The 14,028-nt window shown below is 53.8% G+C and overlaps 1 protein-coding gene across 5 annotated transcripts in view; it reads left to right on the top strand.

Annotated features, from left to right (window-relative positions):
- The first annotated feature begins 1,379 nt into the window (after nucleotides 1-1,379).
- The window catches only part of PAQR5 (progestin and adipoQ receptor family member 5), an 81,545-nt gene continuing 68,896 nt past the window's right edge, over nucleotides 1,380-14,028 (top strand). For 2 of the 5 annotated variants that reach the window (XM_070269616.1, XM_070269602.1), the window contains exon 1: nucleotides 1,412-1,548. The gene's annotated coding sequence lies outside the window, so the exon portion shown is untranslated. Of the gene's footprint in view, nucleotides 1,549-14,028 lie in introns of all 5 variants that reach the window. The other 3 variants (XM_070269637.1, XM_023654726.2, XM_070269613.1) reach the window with 3 other exon arrangements.

The raw sequence follows: 14,028 nt of genomic DNA, 5'->3' as shown, positions 1-14,028 counted from the left end.
GCTCTGCAGACCTCATGCCCAATGCCTCCAAAGTCCATCACTGTCACAGGCATCAAAAGATGACGATGATGTCAGAAAGCACACAACCCTTTGCCTTCCGCTTTCAAAGGGCTTCATGTCTGATATCTCATTTAGCCCCTCAACACCTTTGGGAAGACAAAGCAGGGATTATTAATGAGGGACTTGTCTGAGGCCACCCTGAATTCAGCATAAGCTGGGACTGGGATCCACTTTCCCTAAGCCAGCCATTCTGGGTAATCTGGTTTGTACAGGATGACCGCCCACCTGTCAGTCCAACCTCATCATGTTCCCTTCAAGAACTTAGGTCTGAGAGGACAAGGTTATTTAGACTGAGGGGCACATACACACACACCTCTTTACAAGATGTGCAGCCACAGAAAAACCTAATAAGCAAGATGCCCAATAGCACGATTCAGGATCCATAAAAAGGGCCTTAGAGATCATCAACTGCAGCCCACTCACTGCAAATCTGGAAACTGAGGCCCAGAAAGGGACAGAGACTGATCCAAGGTCACAGAGCTAACTGGAGGCTAGAGCCCAGGTCTCTGGACTCCTGGTCTGGTGCTCCTTCTACTGCCTGCACACTTAGCAAGCAAGGCAAGGCAGGGAGCAGGAACTCAGAGAGCCCGGGCCACGGGGACGACCCCCACTGCAGTCTGGGAGTTTTGTCCAAGGGCTGGATTTTGAGAGTTCCTCTGGGAGGGGGCGGGGTGGGGCCAGGAAGTAGCTGCAACCTGTTCCTCCAGCACCTGGGAGTAGCTCCGGAGTCTGGGTCCCCTGGCCAGGTGTTGCTTCTGTGACCTCCATGTCCCTTCAACTCTTATGCTGTGTCCACTGAGTGGCAGAGGTCCAGGCCCGACGCCTTCTGGACCTGGGAAGTGGAGACCTGGGAAAGGGCGAGGGGTGACAAAGCTCCCCGTGGCATGGACACGCTGGCGAGAGCCAGTAGAACCGACGACAGGGCCAAGCGCAGCCCAGAGCCTCTCCCACGGGGGAAGAGGACAAGCTAGGGCGGGGCTGCGAGTACTCAGTTGTTTTTTCCTTCCTTGTGCGCCACCCCATGCATTCTTCTCAAGGGCCGTCTCATCTCGGTGGCACTGCCCTCAAGGACGCCTTGGGGCTCCCAGCCTTCAGCCCTGGGGCGCGGGTGGGAATGAAGGGAGGGGAGGAGGCCTGTGCGCACCCCTGACTCCACCTGGGCGCATGGCTGTGGTCGCACCTCAGACTGGCGAGTGATGGGGCGCTCGTTTGGAGGTTACGGAGTTCAGGGTCTGTGGCAGGTCGTTAGGTCGGGCCCCACGAGGGGAGGCGGCCCCCTGCCTTCGGCTCCTCCCCCGCCGCCCTGCCCCGCCCCTCGCGGGAGGGGACCGGGGGCGGGGACCGCGGGGAAGGCGCGGACCGGCCGGGCCAGGTGCAGCGCCCGCGTGTCTGGGGGCCGCTGCGGCTCCGAGGAGTGTTCGGGCCCCAGCCCGCTTGTGCCACGTCCCTGCGCCCTCTGGACTGGACGCCTGGGACCCTCGGAGCCAGGTAACCGAGGGCGGGACTCCCGGCCAGTGCCGCGCGCGTCCTCCCAGCCTCCGGGTCCATGCGCACCCCGCCTCCGCGGCCGCCCCGCATTCCCCGGGAGCCCGTCGGCCAATGCAGGGCCGGGTCCTGGAAAGTTTGCGCCCGGCCGGCCGCGCCCCGGGCGGCCGTGAGCGCAGCCCCTTCCCCCGCTCGCCCCCCGCCCAGCCTCCCGCAGCGCCCGGAGCCGGTGCGATGGTGGGGCAGCCGCCGCGGCTGCACACGGTCTCCGCTGAAATTAGTTGATTTTTGCCTTCTTGCTTTTCCTCTCTCTCACTCTTCTGAGCGTTTGAGTCCCTCCCTGCGTCCTTCAGTCCCTTGAAAAGATCCCTGGATGGGGGCTGCAGAGTTGGCGATTTCTTAAGAGATGTTTACATTTGTGCTTCCCGCCTCCTCGGGCCGGATATACGATAGGAGACTGGGCTGAGCGAGACGGGGTGCGGAAGAGGGGGCGGCCCTCTGCCCAGGGGGGCCCGTCTGGGCCCTGTTGAAGTGAGTTCCCAACCACGGGGAGTCCCGGCTTCTGTCCTGTCTCCCGGCAGGCACAGCCGGGCTGGGCATCCTTGACCTCCCCCCCACCCCCGACCCCATTCCCCCCAGGCCTTCCCAAGCCCAGTCAGATGAGCGCAGGAGAGAGGGTGGCCCACAGCCCGGCAGGGACATAGATCAAGAGCTCAGTAACCCTTGCTGATTTGAGCAGAATGAGCTTCATCCAGCTTCGGCTGCACAGAGGGCTCCGTTCAGAGCGGAGATGGGAATGAAAGATGCCCCTTCCCGCGCAGAACCAGAGAGAACAGATGGAGAGGTCAGTGGATCAGAGAAGAGCTAACATCACTAACATGGACACATCTCTGATTTCATTTTACACCACAGTAACCAGTGGGGTAGTAGATCTTATTCTACTGGCAGGTGAGACAAAAGGAGGCCCAAAGAGTTTAAGTAATTTGCTGGGGAAACGTGGTGGACCTGAACCTCAGACCACCATTTTCTAGAGCCAGGTGGTTGGTTCTCCATTTTTGCTGGGCCCCTGACTCAGCAGGGCTTCATTTCTTTTTCCCCCTTCCCTCAAGGTTCTTCCGCTGAAAGGGGTAGGCCAGGAGAGGGCATCTCCAAGAAGAAATAAAATCGGTCAGGAAGCTCCTCCAAGAGAGCTTGGGAACTCCTCTCCTTGCTAAGCTGCGGCAGCTGCAGGACGCCGGCACCTGTTTTGGCTGCTGGAGCCATAGTGCTGGGCGCGCAGAAGGTGCTCGACGAGAATGGGATGAATTAAGCTGAAACGGCAGAGATTCTTTTCCAGCCGACGATCTTTGCCCTTGTTGAGCAGAAAGGGCACTTTGAAAAACTGGACCACATAGTTGCCCACCGTCACCCTCGAGGGTCCTTGACATCCTCACCCACTTGGGGCAACTTGGTTTTTTTTAAACCAGTGAGCACATCCCAGCTTGGCCCTGCCCTAGGCTGGAGGCTGAGGACCCTTGTCCCATCTATATCCAAGTCTTACCCATTCCTCCAGAAAATGTTTTTTATTTTCAAGATTAGCACCTGAGCTAACAACTGTTGCCAATCTTTTTTTTTTTTTTCTGCTTTATCTCCCCAAATCCCCCTGGTACATAGTTGTATATCTTAGTTGTGGGTCCTTCTAGTTGTGGGATGTGGGACGCCGCCTCAGTGTGACCTGATGAGTGGTACCATGTCTGCGCCCAGGATCTGAATGGGCGAAACCCTGGGCCACTGCAGCATAGCACGCGAACTTAACCACTCGGCCATGGGGCTGGCCCCCAGAAAATCTTATTTGGAAACTTTAATCTTTACTGCCTCCTCCCTCTCTCTACCAGTCCATGGGGCAACTATGGATTGCGGGAAGAGAACTTGCTTTTGTGGGCCTCAATTTCCTCATCTGTAAAATGGGGACAATAGAATCTGCATGGTTTTATGAGAGAGTGAGTTGTCCAGAGGGCTCTGTTAGCTTCAAAGCAAGCCATAAGAGGTGATTGTTATTTTCTCATGTGTATGTGGAAGAATCTTTTTCCATCGCCATTGTGGTTTGCCAGATTAAGAGTTGGAGTTGATGTTAGGGGAGGGACTCCAGACGTTGGGCCTTGAAGGATGTGTAGGAGTTTACCAGCTTGTTGGAAAAATTGGGGAGGAAGGGGACAGGGCAGGTGGAGGGAACAATAACAATGCTTTGCCTGAAGAAATGAATCTGCAATGGTGACTCCTCCTGTGTCTGAGGCCACTGTAGGTCCCCCCCAGCCTTGCCTCTCAACCACTCCCTGTGGGCTTCCTTCCCCTGAATAGGGTGAAGCCTTGACCTGGGCCATAGCTCATGCATTCCTGTCCTCTGGCCTTCTCTTTATCGCCACTATCACTGCAAGTCTGGTGGCTTTCAGGAACAGTGGATGGAAAAGTACGTCTGTTGTGACCTGATGTGAGTCAGTCCTTCGTAAATAATGGGGTTGCACGTCAGCTCTGATGCCTGGACCTGCGCCCTGGTGTTTTGCCCACGGTTGGAGACATGGTGTTGGCTCCTGGGGGAAAAGGACAAAGGTGACTCTAGATGTTATTTTGAAATTTTGCAGGATGGCAGTGAGGAGCCGACAGGTGTGGGAGATGTGATCATTTTTGGCATCGAGGAAAAAAGACAGTGTCCCCCAAAGCAGCAGTCCAAGGTGTAATTCCCGCCCATGCCCTGCCCCGTAAGGCAGGGGTTATCTTAGAGAGTTGTCCTCACTTCTGGCTTGGACAGCAGGCCAGGAACACCCCCAGTGTCCTCTGTGGGGACTTGAGTGGTAAATTTTGCCTAAACCTCAAACGGGCCTTTTGCTTGGACAAGCCATAGCGGCCTTAGACATCTTCCTCTTTGATTCTTTGGGAGCCCTGCAGCCAGGCTAACCCTGCTGGGGTTCACTGGGGGCCTGCCAGAGGCTCAGAGCCCGGCCGTCATGGGCTTCTAGACCCCGTGGTCCCAAATTCAGCCACTCTGCCAGCTTGCTACCAGTCTTTGTGTTGGCCACTGCACTCTTGGGAGCTGAAGGCTCATGTGGCTGGTGGGAGCCTGGATTCTAATTCTGACACATCTAACTCAGCATGACTGTGGCCCTGTCACTTCTTGTGCCTCAGTTTCCTCGTCTATACAGGAGACACTTGGCTTAGGTCAGGGGCTACTGACATTTTGGACCAGATAATTCTGGTTTGTAGGGGCTGTCCTGTGCATTGTAGGATGTTCTGCAGCATCCCTGATCTCTACCCACCAGATGCCATAGTACGACCTCCTGCTTCCTTCTTGACAACCAGAAATGTCTCCAGACATTGCCAAATGTCCCCTGGCGGCAAAATTGTCTCTGGTTGAGAACCACTGGGTTAGATGATCTCAGAAGACCTTTCCAAGGGTGACCTCAGGACCAGGGGACCATTTCTCCTTCCAGCCCCTGCTCTGTAAAAGTGGACCCTGTGTGAACGAGGAGTCCGCAGGTGGGGGCTCCAAGGGCTTACAGGGTGGATGGGAGCTATGAGAAAAGGGAAGGCTCTGGGCCGCGGGGCCTCTTGCTGAGAGCCAAGGCCAAGTGCTCTTTGCCTTCCAGATCTCAGGTCACTAGGACGGTGGGGGCGGGGCGGGCAGGCTGTGGTCAGCCATGCACTAAGGTCAGCAGCCTTCCAGCCAGTGACTAATCATCTGTATGTGCCCTAAGACCGGGGCTTCTCCACGGTCCCCTCTCACGCTGCCCTGGGAGGGGACACAGGAAGTGAATCAGCCTGCCCACTGCCCAGAGGAGGGAGAGGCGGGGTGTGCTGGTGTTAGATACAAGGGCCTGCCCCCACCCGGCGCAGTTTTATTTTGTTTATTCCTCCCAAGTTAGCTGTTTATTAACTTTGTCCGTGGAAGCCCCTTCTGACCTTGTTGCTTAATGGAAGGGCGAAGATTTATCTTCTCCAGGGATGGGAGGGGGTTGTTGATGAATCTTGGAAGTAAGTCACTGTTCTGGGGACAACAGGTTGCGAGATTTTGGGCAGTATTAACCCAAAACGGTTGGTTTGGTTATTCATTCTTATAGTCCTTATTGAAGGACTAGAGGTTGCTCTAGATTGCGGGCTAGATGCCGGGGACGGAGCGGCGAGTTAGACACCGTCCCTGCCTGCAGAAACCTTCCGTCTGGGAGGACGGAGAGCTCAGTCTGTAACTGAGTGCGCTGGAGCCTGTGCGAGCATGCACAGAGGACGGTGTGCTCAGCTGCGCGAGGGGAGCTCTGTAGCGACTTGGGGATGGGCGCACGGGGGCATGCATGGGTTTGGGGACGTGGGGGTTGTGTATAGAGGGTTTCAGCAAGAAGAGGTGGGTTTGGGTTTGTTTTTGCCTTTTTTTAGTGTGGTAAAATATACATAACACAAAATTTACCATTTTAATCACTTTAAAGCGTACAGTTCAGTGTCGCTACGTACATTTACATGGTTGTGCAACCATCGTCACCATCCAACCCTGGAACGCTCTTCACTCCAGAAAACTGAAATTCTGTACCCCCTAAACACTAACTCCCCATTCCCTTCTCCCCCCAGCCCCTGGTAGCCGCCATTCGTCTTTCTGTCTCTGTGAATTTGACTGTTCTAGGTACTTCATATAAATAGACTCATACGTGTGAACTTTTGTGTCTGGTGTCTTTCACTTGGCATCATGTTTTAAGATTCATCTGTGTTATAGTGTGCATCAGAATTTCCGTCCTTTTTAAGGCTGAATAATATCCCATTGCATGGATGTACCACATTTTGTTTATCCTTTCATCTGTGGATGGACACCTGGGTCGCTTCCACCTTTGGGACATTGTCAATGGTGCTGCTCTGAACATAGGTGGACAGATATCTGTTGGAGGCCCTTCTTTCAATTTTTGGGGGGGTATATTCCCAGAAGTGGAATAACTGGATCATATGGAAATTCTATGTTTAATTTTTTTGAGGAACTGCCATGCTATTGAAGAAGTGTTTGAACTAGATTTTAAGGATGACCATGAGATCTCCAGGCGTCTAAGCAGAGGAAGGAGAAGAGAGGGAGAAGGCGGCGGGGGGGGGCGGTAAGGGGAAGAGAGAGCCTAAACCGTGGTGTGAAACAAGTGGCGGAGGGTGTTTGTACTTGGGATTGAAGCAGGGTGTGGCTGGAGATGAGGCCGTGGAGCGGGAGATGGGGAGGCTCTGGGACCAGGCTGGGAACGCGCAGGCTCCTCACCTTGGGCAGTGCGAAGCCTTGAGGGGTTTGTAATCAGGAAGTGATACAGGCCAGCTGTCATCTTAGAAGGACATAGCTGTGAGTGATGTCACAGGTGCATTAGAGGGAAAGAGGCTTAAGGCAAGAACCAAGGGGGAGAAAACTGGGTAACACTGAAGCCATGTCGTTGGGGGCGTGGAGGGAGCAGTCTGAAGGGTGGACGTGCTGCACAAGGGTGCCTAGGTTTCTGGGTCGGCGGCTGGGTGAGGGGTGGTGCCGCTGCCTGGGCGAGCTTGCAGGAGGAGCAGCTGATTTGGCAAGACAATGAGGGGATAAGCTTGGGTCCCGCTGGCTTGAAGGGGCCCATGACACCACCTGGGTGAACATGAGGGTTTGAGGGCCTGCAAAGCTGTGCAGGGCTCGGTGCTTTGGGACAGGGAGAGAAGCTGGTGGAGGGCAAGAGAAGGGATTGCCGTCAGATGGCACAGAGGACCCAGCGGAGTTGGAGGCCAGGACATGGGGTCACCTCTGCTCAGTATGGGCCAGTCCCTGCCCTGAGCATTTCATGTCAGTCCACACATGTTCACTGCCAAGCTCAAGGCTCTGTTCTTGAGGCCGAGCACTGGGGGTGGAGGTGTAGAGAGAAACATGAGCCACTGACCTGGATTCATTTTTTCGTCTCATAAAGCTTAGAAAATAGAGCTTGGCCAATACCTTTGCACAGTTAAAGATTTAATCACAATCATGCCAGGTGGTAACAGGAGAAATGGAGCGTGTTATGAAAGTGTGTAGTGGGGACGTGGTTCCGTCTAGGGCAGGGTTCCTCACCTCGGCACTCTTGACACTTTGGACCAGATAATTCCTTGTCGTGGGGGCTGTCCTGTGCATTGTAGGATGTTTAGCAGCATCCCTGGCCTCTACCCACTAGATGACTAGCCACACACAAACTCCCATCCCAGTCGTGACAACCAAAAATGCCATCAGACATTGCCAAATGTCTCCTTTGGGGCAGAATCACCCTCAGTTGCGATCCATTGGTCCAGGGGTCAGGAAGGGCTTCTTGAGGGAATGATGTTAATCTCACTTCTAGAAGAGAGACAAGAGCTAGTCAAGATAAAGCAGGGGCAGAGAGTGGAGGAGAATATTCAGGGCACAAGTAACAGTGTGTGCAAAGGCCCTCAGGTGGGAAAGCGTGAGGGAGACCAGTGAGGAGGCTGGTGGAGCTGATGAAGAAGGCTTCCCCTGGGTGAGCAGCGGGAGTGTTGGTGGAGGTGGGGAAGAGCGGACAGACTCTAGGCATAACCAGGAGGGAACCCAGGCGAGGAAGCCTCCCGCGGATGGAGGATGAGAGTGGCTGGAAGCTGGCGAGTTACATGTTGGGCATGTTGGATTGGAAATCCTTGGGCGACAGCCAAGTGGGACCCTGAGCTCAGAAGCGAGGTCTGGCTGGACATGTGCTTTTGGGAGTTACATGCATATAGATGATGAGCGAAACCTTGGCGTGGGTGAGAGAGCCCAGGGAGAGCGTGTGGACCACGGAGAGCAGAGCAAAGAGCAGGGCCTAGCAGTGAGCTCCAGGAGCACCAGCATTTAGAGCCGAGGAGGAGTCTGCAGAGACTGGGGAGGAGTTCCCAGAGAGGGAGCAGAGACAGTGGAGCGTGTGGCCCTGGCAGCCCATGAAAAGGAGGAGTGCGTGGCCCGCGGGGAGGTCTGCAGAGCGAGCAAGCAAGAGGAGGGCTGGGAAGCAGCCGCCCGATTTGGAGCCCAGACAGTGCCGTGGGGGGAGGTCAGACCGAGGCAGTGGAGGAATGGGGCAGGAGGGAAGGGAGACAGCTGGCAGATGGCTTTCCCAAAAATGCGTCAGTAAAGCTGAGGAGAGAGAGTGGAAGCCAGAAAGGGAAGTGGTTAGGGAGGGCTTTATTTGTTTATTTCATCTTCCTTCTTTGGCTCTCCCCCTTTTTTCTTAGAAAATAGATGTACATGTTCAGAATTCAAAAATTGTGAAGATTTCACTGTGAAAAGTCTTCGTGCCCCGTGTCCCTTGGCCTGCCAGTTCCCTCCCCTCCTCGGGGGCGACTTTACCAATTTCTTACATATTCTTCCAGAGATGTTTCACCCGGGAGTCGGTAATTACAGACAGAGGTCATTCCCCTAAATGGCAGTGCTCGTTATGCATTCTTCTGCCCCTGATTCCTTCTTTTCCCGCTTGGCTGTCTGAGATGCTTCCAGATCAGTACCTAGAAAGCGTCTTCATTCCCATTTACGGCTATATTGTGTTCCACCATATGGGTGTCACCTCATTGATTTAACTAGTGTCCTGTTTTTCAGACATCATAATGTCCCACTGAATCCCCTTGTGCTCTAGTCATTTTGCCGTGTAGGTGGGTACGTGTGGGATAAAGTCCCAGAAGTGGAATTGATGGGTCAGAAAGTCCGTGCGTTTGTATTTTGAAAGCTCTCGGCATATCACTCTCCATAGAATTCCTGAGAATGTACACTCCTACCGGCAATGTATGCGGATGCTCGTTTTCCCACACCTTCCGATACAGTGTGTTACCAAACTTACTGATATTTGACAATCTGGAAGACAAAAATAGTTTCTCGATATAGTTTTAATTTGCATTTTTCTTGCTATGAATAAGGTTGAACACGTTTTTCTAGATGTAAGAGCCATTTGTATTTCCTTTTCTGTGAACTGTTTCTATGTTTTGCCCATTTTCTATCAGCTTGTTGGTCTTTTTCTTATTGAATTGGAGGTGATCCTTATGTATGTGGGAAACTAGTCTTTTATCTAGAGTATAAATTACAAGTGTTTTTTCCCCTAGTTGATCAGGGAGTTTTTTGCTCTCGCTACTGTTTTTTAAGAATTATTAATGCTGGGGCCGGCCTTGTGGCCCATTGGTTAGGTTTGCACGCTCTGCTTTGGCGGCCCAGGGTTTCACCAGTTCCGATCCCAGGCGCGGACCTGGCACAGCCCATCAGGCCACGCTGAGGCAGTGTCCCACATGCCACAACTGGAAGGACCTACAACTAAAATATACAACTATATACTGGGGGGATTTGGGGAGAAAAAGCAGAAAAAAAAAAAGAATTCTTAGTGCTGATAGGGGAGATTCGGTAGAGAGGGGTGGTCCCTGGCACAGGGAGCCCTGAGGAAGCATTGGGGTGCATTCCAGATTGGGACCAGGACCGGAAACACCTCTGCTGTATGACAGGCAGAGGCGAGGGAGGAGGGTGCTGGTGCCAGGGGGCCAGAGACAACAAGTTGACGAGTGAAGGTAGATAGTTGAGTTCGTCCAGGGATGGCGTTGTGTTACAAGGTACCAGACATTCAGAGGGCGGAGGACACTGTGTTACGGAGAGGGAGGTTGGATCAGAGAGCCCTGGAAGCTGAGCTGGGTGAGGGGAGTGTGTGGCTGGGTGTTCTGAGTTTTCGTCCATTTGGCAGCCATTAATCACCGGGCCACACTCAATGGCCAGCGTTGTTTCCATCTCCTCTGTGGTCCAGGCCCATTCTCTGAACCACCTCCTTATCTCACGGTCACACACTGAGCCAGTGTTTCCCCTGCCCTAACCTGTCCCAGGGCAGGTACCCAGTAACCCGGGACAGCCCCGATGCCCCAGAGCCCACTGGAACTAGTCAGACTAGCCAGTCCTGACCCGTCTCCCCTGCCCTGCCTTTTCCATGGAAACCCTAGTAAAACTCTGGCCTAGCCTTCCCCTCACTCCTGCTTCTGCCTCCTGACCAAAACCTAGCGCTTCTCTTGTGGTCGTATGCGGTGCGCCCCTTCTCTTGGGAAATGTAAGCAATAAGTTCTTCTTTCAATGGCATTAGCCTCTCTGTGTGCCATTTGGCTACCTCCATAAGTTAAAATCTTACGGGTACAGTTGAGACAACAGAGAGCCTTGGACAAGGACAGAGTATGAAGGTCAGTGAGTGGCAGGTCTCAGTGAGGCTCCAGAACTGTCAGGTGTGAGTGGTTCCATAAGCAAGCTCTCAGGGCAGACCTCCTGGGGGAGGTGGCTGCCGATAAGGAGAGGCCTCGTGGTGGGCATGGCAGGAGCGCAGACTGGGAGGTACAGAGGTGTGTGTGGGAGGTGTGTGTATGGGGTGGGGGCAGTGATCAGAACCGGGAGACAAGAAAAATACACAAGGAGGAGGTGAATCTGGTGGATTATGGGAAAGGATGGGGCCATAGGGTCAAAGATGCAGGGTGGACCCTGTGGATGCTTTTTGAAAACAATTTTTTAATTCCCAGGAATAATTTGACTTTGTGTTAACTCCCTCTGGGGCTTCAGGGTGGGGCTGTGAAGCTGCTTATGACAGTCAGCTCCCTGGTCCGCACCTTTTCGATATCACGTTAACACAGCCCCCTCCCTGGATGGACTCAACTGCGTGCCTTACCTCCTCGACTAGCTGCCACCAGCCCCTGGCACCACCCCTTCCTCCCACCCTTCTGCCTGTTAGACGGAGGAGGTGTTTCCCCTCCTCTCTCAAGTGAGCCTCCACCATTTTGGCTCCATGAAGACCCTCGCCTCTCTCCCAGATCCTCCCTACCCTGGGATCAGATGCCCATACCTGTCAACTGGTTCTGACCTTCCAGTGGCATTTGAATTGAGAAAAGAATTCTTTTTTTTTTTCTGCTTTATCCCCCGCTGTACACAGTTGTATATCTTAGTTGCAGGTCCTTCTAGTTGTGGGATGTGGGACCCCGCCTCAATGTGGCCTGATGAGCAGTGCCATGTCCACACCCAGGATCCGAACCCTGGGCCGCCTCAGCGGAGCGCGTGAACTTAACCACTCGGCCACGGAGCCGGCCCCAGAGAAAAGAATGCTTGAAGACCAAAAAGTCTTCCAAATTTGGCGAATTGTGTAATAATGGTGGATGGTTGGCAGTAGCATCGCTGAATAGGAGCTGGGGGTCCTGCTCAAATCACACAGAATCTTTTCTTGGCTGCGGGGCGGGAAGGGGAGAATTTGCCCAATTGTAATAACTCTGGCCTGCATCCCAGTCCTGTGAGCTCTAAGTCAGTAAGTGCACGGGACATTCATCAACGCACCCACACAATTGGCGATTACTCACGCTTCCCTACGATTTCTTTTATTTTTGCTTAGAGAGTTGTTTACCCTTTTGAGAGTGAAGTGTGTGGGGAAATAACCTCACACTCAGCAAGTGCTTACGTAGTTCTGATGAACTCTGCACAGGGCCAGGTGCTCTGGGTGGTCCGAGTCTGTCGGGTTTGTTTCTCCCGTCCAGGAGAGACACCGTGTACTGAGTCACCCGTATGCCATCGAGCTCCAGTGGCGAGTGCAGAGAACAGGGGGAAGCCAGCTGGGTTGTGGTTGGCAGAGAAGACTTCTTGAAAGAAGAGGAGTTCAAGCAGACAGGGGGTCTGGAAGAGGTGATAAAGGAAGGGGAAGGAGGTCCGGTGAGGAGCCCCCTGGTTTCTGGCACTTCACGGGCCAGGTGTCCCTGGGGGAGGTGGAGCATCAGGCCTCCAGGGAGGCAGGAGGATGGTGAGTCTACTCTGGGGTGACAAGTGCGCCGCCAAGATGGGAAGGGACAGAAGGCAGCGCAGTCACTGTGGGCTCTGTCAGCAGTAGGGGAGCAGCGCGCCTCGCAGCCTCCCTGCTGGGAGGGGGGTCCCGGGGGACCCGCAAGCTGGATGGGATGGGATGGACGTGGTGACCTTGCATTTCAGTGAGGACGGTGAGGCTTTGAAAACTTCCTTCCAGTGGGGGTTTGTTGCCTCCTCAAGGATCCTTCAGTTGCCCCCAGGGCAGGAAACAAGTGTTTCCCCAGATCAGGGCTCAATAATGCTTCTCCCGGCTGGGAGTCCTTCTCTTGAAAGGCAGAGGTGGGGAGCAGCCGCTGAGAAGGCGCCAAGTGGGGAGGGTGTCAGTTTTTGAAATATGAGACGTCAATAGTTTATTTCTTAGATGTTTTTGGTATGCGTCCTGTCTAGAACCTGACCAGTGGTTTAAGAAAATTTGTAAGTGAAAAAAAAGGAAATTGTGTGAAGGAGGATGAAATTGGCTTAACCACAAGTCTGCTGGGAGGATGCGGGAGGAGGGGGAGTGACCGGCTCTGTTGCCCTCCCCCCTTTTCCCTCCTCCCTCCTCGTCTGGTTTGGTTTAATCTTCACTTTCCTACCAGGGATGGTTCCTCCGAGTCCAACAGATGCCCAGTTGCAGGAATGCTCCTTCTAGGTTGTAGCTTAACAAGACTGGGGGCTTCTGGACTTACCCTAGGACCAGCTCGCTGTGTGATGCTGAGCAAACCACATAACGTCTCTGGGCCTTAGTTTCACACCTGGATTCTCTTCTAGATGCATCAGTTTTGCCTTTTAGTTGCCTTTTCTGCTCCTTCTAATGATCAAGTCTTTGCTTATCATGCTCAGGATTTCCTTAACGGCTTGAAAAGAGCAGAAGAGGAGTCTGAGGAAGTGAATTCCAGTGACCACCCTCTCACAGGCCGGGGAAGGGGAGGGACCCAGCCTCTGGCTGGGCCTCCGCCCACCATTGTCCCCAAGGCCTCAGATTTGACTTTCAAAGGGAAAGCACCTCTCCTGATAAGGTGGGCTTTGTTCCTTTAAAGAAGGCTTTGTTCGGCTCCCAGTTTTGTTTCCAGTTTTGTTTCCAGTGTCCTGCTGGCCTGAGGAGGACGGAGGCTGACCCAGGTCTCTGGGGGGTTAAATGAGTCCCTCTTGGGGTGAGCCAGAGGGTTTCACGCCCCAGGACGTGCCGAGTCATGCCTTCAGTGCTGCTCACCGAGTGCCTCCTGGTGCTGGGCAGGTGTTGCCATCTTCATTTTCTCATGCTGGGATGTGGAAACTGAGGCACAGGAAGGTCGCACAGCTCGTGCAGAGTCACGTGGGCCTCCCAGGGACAGCTCAGTCAGACTTGAACCAGATCTTTGCACTCCTTGCCCAACGCTCTCTTCCAGCAGACTGTTTAAGATGGGTCCTGACACAGCTGGGTTCTCTGCCCCTCTACTCCACTCCTCCTGCTCTGACTTATCCCCCCGAAGGGCCAGCTGCCACCAGTTGTTGTGGAAATGAATTCACCCTGCACAGGGAGATCTGCGCCTCTGCTTGAAAAGTAAGAGGAAAAAAAATTCCTCTAATAATTTCAGCTAATCTGCACGACCTCTCCTCTGTCCCCAAAGTCAGCATGTTCTTCAGGCCCTTTTGTAAAAAGACCCTAAGAAATGAATCTCTAACGGTGAAATTTCCAGCCTCGTGGTGTGGAG

The sequence above is a fragment of the Equus caballus genome, chromosome 1 (genome assembly GCF_041296265.1).
Source record: "Equus caballus isolate H_3958 breed thoroughbred chromosome 1, TB-T2T, whole genome shotgun sequence".
Taxonomy (NCBI): domain Eukaryota; kingdom Metazoa; phylum Chordata; class Mammalia; order Perissodactyla; family Equidae; genus Equus; species Equus caballus.
This window is presented reverse-complemented; position numbering and strand designations above follow the sequence as displayed.